Genomic DNA, 15,343 nt, shown 5'->3' on the forward strand with positions numbered 1-15,343 from the left:
GACCTTTCCGCTTACCGATGATACACTCATTTTCTCTTTTGCCAACCTCTCCATTGCTAACTGTTCCACTCAGTCTAACCAGACTTGTCCTACAGGTTGTGGTCGTATGCCTTCAGGTGTGCTGCTTGAGTTCCTCAATGCGACCGATCTTTCCCTTTCTTGTCAAGGCTTACTGGAAAAAAACGAGACGAAGCGATGCCTCAATCTTACAGGGTTCCGACCCGTCGTGTGTTCGTGTGCTGAAGACTGGGACGCTCCCGACCCCCTCTTCCCCCCATGTGAGCATGACCTTTTTCAGGTAACCACGATGCAGGAGTTTCAGTGGCACCGGTGCATGTCCTCGCCTCGCCCGCGCCGCCTAGGTGATGACTGGTGGGTTTGGTCCACCGACCCTCATGCCTACTCCATCAAGCCCTTGCTGAACTACTCAGAGGGAGCTCAGTGAGCTGACCTCGTCCAATGTCGTCACGCCTTTACTAACCCCTTCACCTCCAAGGTCCAGATTTGGGCACAACAAATGATTTGTAATCCCCTAGGGGCATGTGTCGACCTGCGGTATCTCAACCTTCTGAATGGCACCATCGCCAACACTTCCACGGACGCAGTTGGGAATGCAACTGAGTGCTCCCTCCTCGACGTAGGGAAACATGATAGTACTAACTGTTCCTTTTCTCTGCACAGGGAGACCTGCGTGCAGCCTCCTTTTGCCTTTCTACTCTCCTCGGACCCTACCTTTAATTGTTCCCAAACCCCCTGCACTTTGTCAGGATGCTGGAGTGGGTATCCTGTCTTCGCCATTCTGGTTTACCGCCCCAGTTATGTCTGGGTTCCCGTTAATGCTTCTGACTGGGTTGGCCCAGTCACCCAAACTATCTCTACAAAAAACTTTCAATTCGCTAACCCTGCAATGCCTTCCAGGAATAAGAGGAATGTAAAAAATTGGCTGCTGCGCGTGGGGGGCCTTGCTGCCTCTTTATTCATCCCTGCTGTTGGAGACGCGGTCCTCCACGCCTGGACCTCGGACCAGATCGCCCTGACGATGGAAGCTGTCAACAATTTAGCCAATGCTACCCGAGATGCACTGCGAGCCCAGAGTCAACAAATTGACTTAAACTCTCAGGCGATCTTGCAGCTTCAAACTGAAATAGATGAACTAGGACTTGAAATGGACGGACTTTGGAAAGTGGTCCAAGAGATATGTGACACTCGCTGGATTGTCTTTAAGCTCTGTGTCACCCCGGTCAGAGCTAATATGACCGGGACCTCTGCCAAGGTTAAGGACTGGCTGAAGAATACTTATCTCCCGCAGTTCCTTAATCTCTCCCAGCAGGTAGAGACGAGCCTTGATAAGATAGGGGACATTCAGTTAAAGCCCGTTGAGTTTGACCTGTCTGGTCTCGGAGATGTGATCAAAAGTCTGTGGGATCAAGTCACCTCCTGGTTCTCATGGCCTAACTTGACCACCTGGGTTCTTTTATTTTTCGGGTTGCTGGTGGGGCTAGTGGTGATCAAATGTCTGCTGGAACGATTGTTCCAGTCTCAACAGCAGCTGCGTGTCTCCACCATGTTAGCTATGTCATCCCATTCGAATACCTGTGTGCATCCCTCCCAGATGGATGGCTCATCTGAATCACCTGGGGCAAAGCTCTTGTCGGCAAGGTTTGTTGCGGACTCCCTGGCCACTACCCGTATATAGCAGACGCCAGAGGCTGTTAATTTTGCGCGCCTAGCCGCCTCGACGGTGGAGCCGCGGTCACAGTCCTGGCCAGACTGGACTTGGCTCTAGCCATTGCACCGAGGCCTCCGCAGCGCTTTCGTTGCCCTGGCTGTCGCTCTCAGGATCCCCGCTTGACCCAGTTGCAAGGCAGAGCACTGCAGGGAGGAGTCACGTGGTATCCAGTTCCCGGACTCTCCGGTCTCTATATGAGGTGAGCATTCTGGTCGGTGCCAGAGGTTCCGTCGAGTGATGACGCGGACCTAGTCCAGACTCCCCAAAGCACCAACGCGAGTAGTGAGCCACTCAGGCCCACGGGAGCACTCTCATCAATAGAGACACTGGGTGCAAGAATCCGGTCTACGGACCATGTCTGTTATATAAACAAAAAGGGGGAGTTGTAGAGAGCCGCTTCCCGGGTTTTGGCCCAGTGGACATGCTGCAGCCTGCTCTAGAGTTCCCCCCGCCCATCGAGTGAGCCAAGATGGCGCCCGCATCCTGCTTCCGCCTATGACGCATGTATCCGCTTTACCCATTCCCCCAATTACCCCGGTACACGTAGTCGCTGCTCATTGGATGTGATCTATGCATATAGGGGGTTGCCCGGGTAGAGGCGGGGAGACAACCCGCAGAGAGCCGTGCCTGACGGCCGCAAGGAGGTTGTCCCCCACGGGGTTTCCCCCTGTGTGGAAACTGTATTCGTGTGATGAAAGCTTAACCCCAGTAAAGATTGGTACTCGATCCAGCTGTGAGTATCGTGTCCGTGTCTGTTTCCTTTCCCTCTCCTTCCCTCGACGGCGGGGAAAAATCAGAAGCCTGACGAGACAGCGCCGGACACAGCAATACTTGTTAAAAATATTATCCTTTCCTGATTGAATTGCCCTGGTGCTTTTTTCCAAAATTCAATCGGACTATTGCTACCCAGGTCTAGTCCTCATCTCCACGTGTTCGTTGACGTGTTTGTCTATTCTGACGCCAACAGCACTCCATCTCAACTACCGCAGCTCTGCAGTGGGTCTTGAAATGAGGTAGGAAGAGTACTCCTCCTTTGTTTTCGTTTTTCAAAATTGTTTTTGTTTCTCTAGATCAGGTCCTAGAGGCCTCCCACAGGCGCCTGTCACGTAGCCATCCCCATGAGCAGTTCATAACACGCGTATTTGCTTCTCAAAAGCCAATAAAAAGGGGGTGTGGAGGTGGTTCAGCGGTAGAATTCTCGCCTGCCATGCGGGAGACCTGGGTTCAATTCCCGGCCCATGCACTTCCCAAACAAACGAACAAATGAAGAAATGAATGAAAATAAACAAAAAAATTCAACAAATGGTGCTGCCATAATGAGATATACACATGGAAAAAGGAATGAAATGTGACCCTGCCATACAGCATGCAAAAAAATATATAAATATGTATGTTTTATATATATATATATATATGTAAAAAAAAAAAAAAAAGCAAAAAACAATAAGCCAACAAGAATTTTTTCTACTGCATCCTAGCAACCTAGCAAGACCACCTTTCCCATCCACCTTTGCTGTGCGTGTCACCTAACCTGATGAAGGGGTGGCAGCCCATCATTGCCCCGTCTCCCATCGGTTACAAGGGAGTCAGGCCCTGCCCTCACTTCAGTGAAAGGGCCCATGCATGGTTGTGATTCACTGGGGTCACCTCAGGGTGTGTCTCCCACAACATTTTATGCTAAATTTATCAACATTCTATGTTTTTTTGATGCTATCATGAGTGGTAGTCTTACAATTTCATTTTCTAATTGTTTATTTGAAATATACTAAAAGATTGTTGATTTTCTGTATATTAAATTTGTATTCTTTGAGTATGCTATAGTTGATGATTAGTTTCAGTAATTTTTTGTAGATTCTATAAGGTTTTCTATGTAAAAGATTATGTCATCTGCAAGCAGATCTACTTCTTTTCCCATCTTATGTTTTTATTTCTGTTCTTGCCCTGCCGTACTTTCCATGTACTTAGTGTAGTGTTGAGTAGGCGAGGCAAGGATGGGCATCTTGTACATCTTCCTGATCCTGGGGAAAATTACTTACTATTCCAACACTAAGAATGTAGTTTTTGTTATAAATGCCCTTTATTAGGTCAAAGAAGTTCTTTTAGGTCATTTCTCTTTTCCTGTTTGCTCAGAGTAGTTTTACTGGAAATGGTTATCAAATTCTGTCAAATCTCTTTTCTGCTCATACCCCCTCCTACAGACAGCTCAAGTTGTAAATCTGTAAGCTAAGCAATGTTAGTTGTTTTAATCTACTCGGTTTGGGGTGGTTGATCACGCAGCAGTGGAGAATCCGAATGCTTGGTGCCTGACAGTGCAGGACCTCATAACAAAAACCTAAGGTAGATTTCCCTGGCCTTGAGAGCATCTGTGAAGACAGGGCTTAGAGATTCAGGAGATGCGAGTTTGGTGTTTTCTGGGAACTGAACAAAGCCTAGTGTGGCTGCAGCAGTGAGTAAGGAAGTGGAATGTGCTTGGAAATGATTCTGGAGGGTAAATGGAGTGGACCCAGAGTGGTATCAAGTGGAGTGGACAAGAAGGGTATTTGAGGCATGAGAAAGAGTTGGAGTCTCTTCTTCTATAAAGGAAAGCCATGGGAAAGGCTTCCCATTAAATAGGGAACTGATACGATCTGACTGAAGGTCTGAAAAGGACAGTGTTGAAAAGCTAATAGGCAATAAGAGCAGACAAGGGGTATTGATTGACAGGCAGTCCTGTGTCGCGCAGTAGTAAACGACGGACTCTTGGACTGGGGATTGACTGAGGAGGAGGTAAGAAGTGATACATTCGCTTTAGGGGTTAGTAAAGACATCACCTCCTGTGTTCTCTATGGTAGTCTTCTTTACTCAATGTTCCCTTTAGTGAAGTCAAAACAAGTAATTTTTTAAAGACCTCAACAACTGGCAACCATGGTTCCACTTTTTCTTTGCCTGGCAGAAAGCTCACGGCCAAATTCTCATTTCTACCTTAGGCTCTCATGGCATAGGCCTGCGTTTGTCTGTGTGGTACTTTTCCGATTGCTGTCATCCATTTCTTGCTTCTATAACTGCATTTCCAGACCTGTTTATTTTGCTTGGGTTGCCCATATTTTTAAGCTGTCTCAAATTCCTCATGGAATGAAGTGGTCTAACAATATATGTGTGAATTCGCCCTGTGTAAGTCTAAGTGACGAGGGTTTTTGGACCCCTGATAAGGAGGATGGAAGAAGAACTAGATGGGACCTAGTGTGGGCTGGACTGAGCCTGACTGTTGGGCTTTATAAACTGGGCTAACCTTCCTCTAGAAAATGTGATGAAGTTGAGCAATTGTAAGGGTGCCTCATTAGAGGCAGAGGGCCACACTAGGCTTCGTTCAGTTCCCAGAAAACACCAAACTCGCATCTCCTGAATCTCTAAGCCCTGTCTTCACAGATGCTCTCAAGGCCAGGGAAATCTACCTTAGGTTTTTGTTATGAGGTCCTGCACTGTCAGGCACCAAGCATTCGGATTCTCCACTGCTGCGTGATCAACCACCCCAAACCGAGTAGATTAAAACAACTAACATTGCTTAGCTTACAGATTTACAACTTGAGCTGTCTGTAGGAGGGGGTATGAGCAGAAAAGAGATTTGACAGAATTTGATAACCATTTCCAGTAAAACTACTCTGAGCAAACAGGAAAAGAGAAATGACCTAAAAGAACTTCTTTGACCTAATAAAGGGCATTTATAACAAAAACTACATCCTTAGTGTTGGAAAAGTAAGTAATTTTCCCCAGGATCAGGAAGATGTACAGGATGCCCATCCTTGCCTCTCCTACTCAACACTACACTAAGTACATGGAAAGTACGGCAGGGCATGAACAGAAGTAAATCTGCTTGCAGATGACATAATCTCTTACATAGAAAACCTTATAGAATCTACAAAAAATTACTGAAACTAATCATCAACTATAACATACTCAAAGAATACAAATTTAATATACAGAAAATCAGCAATCTTTTAGTATATTTCAAATAAACAATTAGAAAATGAAATTGTAAGACTACCACTTATGATAGCATCAAAAAAACATAGAATGTTGATAAATTTAGCATAAAATGTTGTGGGAGACGCACCCTGAGGTGACCCCAGTGAATCACAACCATGCATGGGCCCTTCCACTGAAGTGAGGGCAGAGCCTGATTCCCTTGTAACCGATGGGAGACGGGGCAATGATGGGCTGCCACCCCTTCATCAGGTTAGGTGACACGCATGGCAAAAGTGGATGGGCAGCCACTCTGTCTTGCTAGGATGCAGTAGAAAAACTGCTTGTTGGCTTTTTTTTTTTACTTCTATATATATATATATATTATTTATATATTATTATATATATGTAAATAAAACATATATCCACTCCTTAAGTGGAGTGAGGTATCCATAACCGCAAACATGTACACGCACTCACACACACACGCACACACACACACGCACACACACACACTCACACACAGTAAGAAGCCTATCAAAAAAGAATGGGAATTCCTTTCGTCAAAAATTCTGGAAAGATGTGAATATTAGGGGAGAAAGTGAAAATGTCAGCATCGAATCTTAAGCAGGAAAAGAGCTTACAACAGTTCAGCCCAGTGTGCAAAGTAAAGCTGTTTAACGTCTCCCCAGGTTTGGGAGATGAGCGGCCTCCCCACATGGAAGCTGTCTGGGAACAGGCCTGGCTCTGGGCCTAAATGGGAGCTGTCAGTTACTCTCTTGAGTAGATTCTTTCATTATTTGTTAATCTCCTATGAACCCCATTAAAAGTCAGGTCTGGTCTCCGTGGTGTGGGAAATTAGAGAAAAGTACTGTCCCGGGTGAACATAAATTTCCCGTCTCGAGGGCCACATTTGCGGTCACCCATGATCCACGATGGGTGCGCGTTCCCAGGGAAAGGCCCAAGTGGTCACACTGTTACGAGAGAAGCTGCTAGGAAAGAGGGCGGGACGGTGGGCCCAGGTGGGTAGGAATCTGCACCTGAGACCAGAGCAAGCCACGGCCTGAGGAATTCTCGGGCCGACTGGGGAGCACTTTGTGGAGATCAGGTGTAGGAAATAAAGCAGGTAGATGTGATGAAGTGGTCATTTAGTTTACTCATGAGGGAGAGAGACTGGGACAAGGAAAGAGAGAGACAGGCAGACAGAGAGACCACATCACTCTATTCAAGCCACAAGCATTCTATTTCTCTCTGTGAGGTCTTCCCTTCTTCATAACTGCTTCTATGTATCTTTTTTTCTGTATTTTTCCCCACCTGAATATCAGTTTAGGTACTTTAGAATACACTATGTCTTTCTCTGTATTTGGGCCCACCATCTGTTCAATTTATAAGTGAGAAACACAGACCTATTTTGAACAGGATGACATAATTCCTACACTCTGAAGGCCTTGTTCCTTCAGGAAGACACGGCCTTTGATAAAAAACAAACTTGTAAAGCAAAACCAAGCCACTTCTATCAGATCCAATGTAGTAATTTAATAGCTAAAAGATTATTTAAGGAAACAGGGTCTAAAAATATCTTATGAAGCCATTAGTTTCAGCATTTACTTAGAAAGTAACATTAACTCTGACAGAAAGAATGATCTGGGATTTGTTTGAAGATTATGATGTTTTCATTCATGAGAAAAAAAATTTACCTACTGCTTGTTATAATCAAAGAAAAAGGCGTATGCATCAGTGATGATTTACTGGTTAGTGTTGTAAATATCCCACAAATATACCACGCTTATTTCTGTGTAGATATTAAAATTCTGATATTTTTCTTTCTGCAGTAAAGAATCCCTTTACTTTAAAGGGAAACGCATATCCCAGCACCCCTTGATATTAATGAAAGATCTGTAATGGTAAAGCTCAGCTCTTAATAGGTCTGAATTGACCTATGTATAGTATAAGTCTATATTCTATTATAAAAGTAAACACTATTTTAATACATCCAGGGGTGAAAGTCTCTCTGGTAGCTTGGAAGAAGACTCCCAGGGATAAGTCCAGCCCTGGCCCCGTGGGATCAACAGTTCCATCCTGACCAAAAGGGGGAAAAGAAGTGTAAATAATAAGGTACCAGTGGCTGAGAGAGTTCAAATAGAGCCGAGAGGCAAGCTTCAACTGGACATTGCTACCTATTATTACTTGCCAAACCCCAATCAAAACCATTCCAGCCAATCCTAAAGAGTACGTAGGACAATATATAAGATTCTACAAAGTTTTCATGCACTAGGGTAACTTTCCAGAAACCTACAACCTCCAAATGGGTCCCTGGTTCAGATAAGTCCTGAAACCTAGCCCAGCCTCTCCAGATAGTTTCATCTCTGTACTCCATATTAGTGACAGACCCTTCCAACATGAAAAAGTTAGAATGGGCATAGCCCAAATACCCCTAAAGAGTGGGATAGAAAGATCAAAGGTGATGGTGGAGTTATACAGAGAAGGTAGGGCTTAACAAGTGAGTATGAGTGCTGGATCATTAAACTGATATCTCTTTTGGGCTCAGTACCTTAGAGCAGCTACAAGTAAAAACCTAAAATTGTGGAATTGTAACCTATACCAAACTCTGAAATCTGCTCTACAACTAATTGTTGTGCTGTGCTTTGACATTTGTTGCTTTTTGTATATATGTCATTTTTCACAAAAAAGAGAAAAAAAGTTTATTATGATGATAAAAAAAATATTTATTCCTTCTAGCCACCTATATTCTGGAGCAGCTAGAAGGAAAGATCTGAGATGATGGTATGGCAGCCCATGACAAGTTCCAGGATCTGTCTTGTAACTACTTGTTGAAGAGTGCTTTGAAAACATTTGCTTTTTTCTTTCTTTGCTTTGTATATATGTTACATTATACAATTAAAAAAAGTTGACAAAATAAAAAGGAAGTACTATTTAAGCTATTTAAAAAGTAATGCCAGAATACCTATGTATCTACTTCATTGTTTTGGAAAACAAGCTGTCATAAGCAACAAAATACTCAAAGCCACTTGAGCCAGTATCTCTACCCAAAACAGTACCAACAATAATAAGGAGAGGTACCATGTCCTGAGTACTAAGCACTGCGCTAGTGTGTAACATACATTAGCTCATCCAGGCTTCACAGCAACCCGTGATTGGAGTATTATTATCATCATTGTGTTATTAGCAGACTTATTTGGAAATCCATGCTACCATCAGGTAACTTTTTAATTAATTTATAATAATGAGTGCCTGGGACACGAACTGGAACTCTGATGTCACTGTAAGACACCCTCTTTGTCACGGAACAGAGCAGGGTGGCCTGACCGGAACTTCCTCAACAGAGAGCCCAGTTCTGTCTGGTGATGAGGAGAAAATCAAAACAAAGGCAGCTCTAAAATCAAAGGCTTTACGGCCACAGGGAGGGGGGACGTCTTATCGATGGAAGTAGAATGCTCCTCTTTTATCTCTACCTTAGAGAATTGAATTGCATTCAATTCTTTTATCAGTTGATGATTTATGGGGAGTGAATGACTAACAGAGAAAGAAGGAAGAAAGAGCTAATTTACTACTTAAAATCTAAAGAGACGAAAAGCCATATTTTTAAAGAACTTGCAGTAGCATCGCATGACAGAGCACTGCAGAGTGTAGACCAAAGCGAAAAACCAGGTAAACGAGAAGGGAAAAGGGTGACATGGTAGTTAAAACATGAACTCTGAAGCCAGAATGCCCAGGTTTAAATTGCAGCTCCACCTCTCGTTAACTATATGACCTGGGGCAACTTCTTAAATTCTCTGGCCCCTCTGCTTCCTTATTTATAAAATGGGAATAATAACAGCACCAACCTTTAGAATCCCTGGGAGAATTCAATGTACATAAAGGTCTAGACTAATACCTGTGATATAATAAGCACTACATGAGTATTGCCTATTATTGAAATTGTCTGCTTTTTCAAAATGTTGCCTTGTTTCCATTTTTTAAAAGATTTAAGATACATCAACACCATTTTCACTTACTGTGATATGGAAATCTAATTTATCTTTTGCCTGAAACTCCCTAAGTCTTACTTCTGACCGTTAAACTATACTCCCCTCCAAAATAAAATACAACTTTTTCATTGTTTTCAAGATGCTGTTTAAACAAATGCCATCATTTTCTCTCCTGGTGGGTCATTGAAAGCGGGAGGGCGTGTTGGGAGCAGGCGGGCGCACTGGCAGGCAGCACCGTGGGCTGTGTGTTCCCGCGGGGCGCTGGCAACTGCAAGATTCCGGGTCTTGCCTGCCTTGGGATTTGAAGAAGCCCCCGCGACCTGTGAAGACCTTGTGTGGCCTGTGTTTAGTTTTAATGTCTTTTAGTTCCAAGTTTAAGATGACTCAAGGTTAAGATTAGTGAGTATTCAAATGCTAGAAGAAGGAGCCAGATTCTAAGGCTAAACTGAGCAGAGATTTGAAACATTTGAATCATATATTGCTACTGGCCTTAGGCAGATGGACAAAATTTGGCCTTTTATTTCCTTTTATTCTGAGAAGGACCACACTAGCTGGCCAATTAGTCAACTCCGTGTGACAGTATTTGGTAGTGAAAGGGACTGTAGAATTCCTGTATTCAAAAGTTAGGCACAGGTCAGAAAAACCACACCACAAAAATGTACAGGTCTCTGACTGGACTCTAACTGTATGGAGAGCACTCTGGGAACTCTTCATTTATGTAAACAGTAATAATGTTAAAAAATCCAGTGCTGCTTACCTATGCCCTTTGAAAAATTATGAGGCACTTTCTTTTAGGGATCTTAGCTAAATTGTTCCAGTTTGCTAGCTGCTGGAATACAATATACCAGAAACGGAATGGCTTTTAACAAAGGGAATTTAATGAGTTGCTAGTTTGCAGTTCTAAGGACAAGAAAATGTCCCAATTAAACAAGTCTATAGAAATGTCTAATCAAAGGCATCCAGGGAAAGATACCTTGGTTCAAGAAGGCCGATGAAGTTCAGGGTTTCTCTCTCATCTGGAAAGGCACATGGTGAACACAGTCACAGTTTCTCTGGGCTGGAAGGGCACATGGCGAGCAAGACATCATCTGCTACTTCCTCTCCTGGCTTCCTGTTTCATGAAGCTTCCTGGGACGCATTTTCCTTCTTCATCTCCAAGGGTCGCTGGCTCGTGGACTCTCTGCTTCGTGGTGCTGCAGCATTCTCTGCTTTTTCGGAATCTCTCATTCTCCAAAATATTTCCTCTTTTATAGGACTCCAATAAACCAATCAAGACCCACCCAAATGGGTGGAAACATGTCATCCCTTAATCCAGTTTAACAATGATTCTTGACTAAATCACATCATCCAGGGAGATGATCTCATCACGTTTCAAACATACAGTATTGAATAGAGATTATTCTACCTTTATGAAATAGGATTTACATTAAAACATGGCTTTTCTTAGGGGGCATCCTTCCTTTCAAACCAGCACAGCTATTATTCCAAATTACTAACAATTCAAGTTACGGGAACTCAAATAAAACTTTAAATGCAAAGAAAATGTTTAAGCATTTAAAGGTTAACATTTAAAATTTCCCTTTAATATTATGTTCAAAATTATATTGATTGAATATTTAATTTTGTTGCAGTGACTAAAAATAAAGGTCCCCATTCGTAAAAGGAGAAGAAATCTAGACAGATGACTGAGCAGGAGAAGTGGAAGCCAGAAGAAACCGCGAGCTGGAGACAGAAGTGCAAACCAAGAGAATCCCAAGGGTTATGGCAAGACAGCACCAGAAGAGACTGTCTTGGGACTAGATTTTGGACTTCTACCCACTAAAATCATGAGACAATAAATTTATTGTTTAAGCTGAACTGTTTTGTGGTATTTGTTATAGCAGCCCTGGTCAATTGAGACCGAGACAAATTTTTCTCTGCTGGGACACATATTTCAGTTTATAATGGGAATAAATTAGAGAATGTGACCTAATACAAGCACAGTCTCTTCTCACACATCTTTTTCAGAAGTCTCCCTAATATAAAAAGTGGGTTTCCGATCAAGTCACTGTGCTGTTATGTAGTAATTCCCAAATATTAAATCATTAGACCGATGCCAATCCAGGAAAGAATTATTACCAGTATGTGTACAAATAAGACATAAGGAAAATGTATTGATCTTTCATAAAGCTAAATATATTGTTATAAAACTAAATATAGTCAGTTTATATTGAGGTTTTAATTTTTGATTATTTTTAAATATCTTGATGTAGGCCTATGAAGATCTCCAAAATTGCTTTGACATTTTAAAACCTGTGAAATACAAAATTATGAGAATATGTGCCATAACAGTATATGGAATTTGGGACTCATAATCCCAACCTCTACTTATTAGTTGGATGATTTTGGATTAATTATTTAACAGCCCTGATCCTTAATTTTATCATCACAAAATGGTGTGGTTAATGACCACCTCGGTGAGTTCTTTTAAGAATTATGTGAAATGAAATAACTTACTATGACCCTGTCACAGCTGCCACTCGCTCAGCCACGGCAGTTATTGTGTAGTGGTGGTCACGTGGAAATTGGTAGCGATGTTAGTAGAATTATCGGTCATGCCTTTTTTTGCTATCGTTGTGGGAAAAAAAGCAAAACTTTTTTGTTGCCAGTCACATGTAGATTTCCAGAAACCAAAACTGCATGTGACATTCTTTCTCAATAATGTACTTCTCTTTGTCAGTTAATGCTATGGTCAATCACTGCTGCACACATGAATGCATAGTGATTTCTGATTAACTCTTTCCAAATAAGTTCAACTCATATCAGGAGATTAAACTAATGCATATGTGATTAAGCTAAAACATATGTGATGCTGGTTTCTGCACTCAGTTCAATTTTAAACTGTTAAACCCATACCAGCTGCTTTCGTAGACCAGAAATTCTAATCATCCAGGATCACTCCTCAGGGCATGTTAGATTAAGAAGGACCACGATAAACCAACACGGATTTTAGGTTTTCAGCAGATTTATTTCAATTTATAATCAAACTCATTCCCAACATCTTCCCCTGACCACTCCGAGGCAGAGGGATTTAAAGTAAAGAAAATTGAGTTCAAAGTATATAGCAGATGAAAGTTTTATGCTGACAACCCCAAACCACCTCCTTTTGTTTCTAGTTACGTAACACAAAACTTGTCAAAATGATTGCCCAATCATCCCATTGATTTCAATAATTTTAAAAACCCACCTGGCTCTCAGTTCAAATATAAACATGCCAGAAGACCAAAGAAATACCTTAGAGCTTGCAAATTCTTTGAAGATCCTGTAGGAAGAAAACATACTTGGTTTGGTTGTAAAGAAGGGGACCGCAATGTATTCTGTATTATAAGATGTCACTCACCATAATAATAAAAACTCTGGGTGATACTGTGTTGTAAGGTAAGCGCCGTTTTTCAAGAGTTTAACCCATGTCAACTCATTTAAAACACATAGTAAACCTGAGACATAGATCATAATATTATCCCCGGTTTTCAAATGAGAAAACTGAGACACAAGTAGATATAAATAACTTGAAATAAGTGGAAAAGCCAAGATTCAAGTCTGAGAGTTTGGCTCCTGCGTGCCTACTCTAAACACCTATGTGTAATGATTTAAGAATGATAAAATAAAGAATGCTATTCAGTGATTATTTTCATATAAATATCTCAAAGTAACTTTAAATCTCATTTTATTTCCTGTAGATTGACAAAGAAGCTAAAAATCAGAAGGTTATCAGTCCCATTAATAAATATTACAAATAAAGCTGTTCCTTACTAAGGTAACTTGAACCTATTTTCTTAAAATTTTAACTTTTCTGTCTCAGACCTTTTCTTCCTTTTACTCTTTTCCTTCTTATCTTTTGAAAGCCACCTTTAAGTGTTCAATTAAAATTTCTCCTGAGTTTTCTGTTCTTAATTGTCTTCTTGCATTTGCTGCTTTTAAATTGCTATTGATGGAACTATTGTGTTATATTCTTCTAGTAAACTTATTATTCGAGTTATTTTAGTTATCTTAGTCTTTTCTGTGCATTGTTCCAATTATGTCCTTTTTAGAACAATGCAATAACTGTCTGTTTAGCTAGCATAGGTTTACTGATGAATCATAGGATGTCTAAATGTCTAACGTGGTCATCACTCTAGAAGAGGGTACATGATATTGAAAGAGGAAAGGATCTGCTATCCAACACGCCTTGTTTTCTGCAATCCCAGCCTCAATCAGCATTTACCCTAATCTTAACCCTGTCTCAGAGAATACACTGGGTAGAGCTTCATCCCGCTTTTAAAATGCAAATAGAGGAAGGACAAATCATTTTTCATTTTATTTTGTCCTGAGTATTTGAAGATATCGAGCACTTGACTCAGGTTTAAAACACTTTGGTTAAATATATACAACATTCAAGAGGAAAACAACATTAAGCAAGGAAACTTTTAATCTGAAATAAGAGGTTTATCTCTAATATGCCAATCAAATGAGGACGGACAAGCCTAAGTAAGGAAATGCCAGATCTTCTGTATAATATAAAGTGACAGTGTGCAAAAGCATATACTGATTTTCATCTGTTAAATTCATTATCTTACAAAATGGTCTTTCCAGGTAAATCAGCAGAGGGACCTAAAATTGCATGAATTTCCTTGCCAGATTATAAATGTGCCAGAGCATTTGTTTTTCAGGTATCTAAGTTGAACCAAAAGCTGAATGCTCACTTGCATTAGTAAGTAATAAAATACCTGAATCTCACTCTGGTCAAGCGCCAAACTAATTATCTATTGCCTGATATTATCCAGGAGTTCTCTTTACGCACTTCTGATGCAAGCAGGGAAAATACTTAATCCTTCCTCCAAAGACACTAATCTGCAATCAGCCTAAGTGAAAATAAAACTGAATAACAGCCCCACTCTTAAAGCAAATCACATAGTAAATTTCCTGACAAAAGTCATTGCTAGAGAGCAAGTGAACGCTGCTAATTGTGTCCAGTCTTCTACTAGAGCGGGTTCGTGGGAAAGGAGGAGAAAAACAAAACAGTAATACTCATTGATCCATCAACATGATTACTGACCAAGGAACACCAGCTTTCTTATGTAGTGCTCTTCCTTTCTTATAGAAAAAATAATGGTTCAAGATTACATAACTGAGAGTGAGGAAACCGGGAAGAGATTTGAATCATGAAACTACGATGCTTTTTTTCAACTGACGTTCCACTGAAAGGCTTTTTTTTTTCTTTTCTTCATACCAAGCCAAGTACGGCTGTTTTTTATGACTATAAAATGAAAACTGCTAGAACTAGAAATTATGAGCTGGATACATATGTATTACAAATATTACTATGCAAAAGGAAGAGATTCTAAAGAGAGATTAATAAACCTGTCATTCGTTTGCTTACATATTACTAATGAACATTTTGAACACATTTCTTTTATACGTTTAAGCTTAATACATTTGAAGGAAAATATAAGAACAGGAAGTGTGCTAGAGGTTACACTAATGAGAGCAGATGTTCATGGGAATATCTGTGATAGGTTTTGTGGTTTGTAAATCAGACTGAGTAAGCACCATCTATCAATGTGCTAAGGTCATAGCTTCTTAGGGACCACATGAAATACACGTAGCACATGGATTATCACATCTTCCTCAATTAAACATCCTATTTTATTTTAAATATAATGTATTC

General features: G+C 41.1%; 1 long non-coding RNA gene across 2 annotated transcripts in view; it reads right to left on the minus strand.

Moving 5' to 3' along the window:
* Positions 1-15,343, minus strand: part of LOC143666357 (uncharacterized) — a 62,723-nt gene that overhangs the window by 44,757 nt on the left and 2,623 nt on the right. For both annotated transcript variants that reach the window (XR_013167558.1, XR_013167559.1), the window contains exon 3: positions 12,931-12,958. This is a non-coding gene — a long non-coding RNA (uncharacterized LOC143666357). The remainder of the gene's footprint in view (positions 1-12,930; positions 12,959-15,343) is intronic.

This window comes from Tamandua tetradactyla, chromosome 22 (genome assembly GCF_023851605.1).
Source record: "Tamandua tetradactyla isolate mTamTet1 chromosome 22, mTamTet1.pri, whole genome shotgun sequence".
Taxonomy (NCBI): Eukaryota; Metazoa; Chordata; class Mammalia; order Pilosa; family Myrmecophagidae; genus Tamandua; species Tamandua tetradactyla.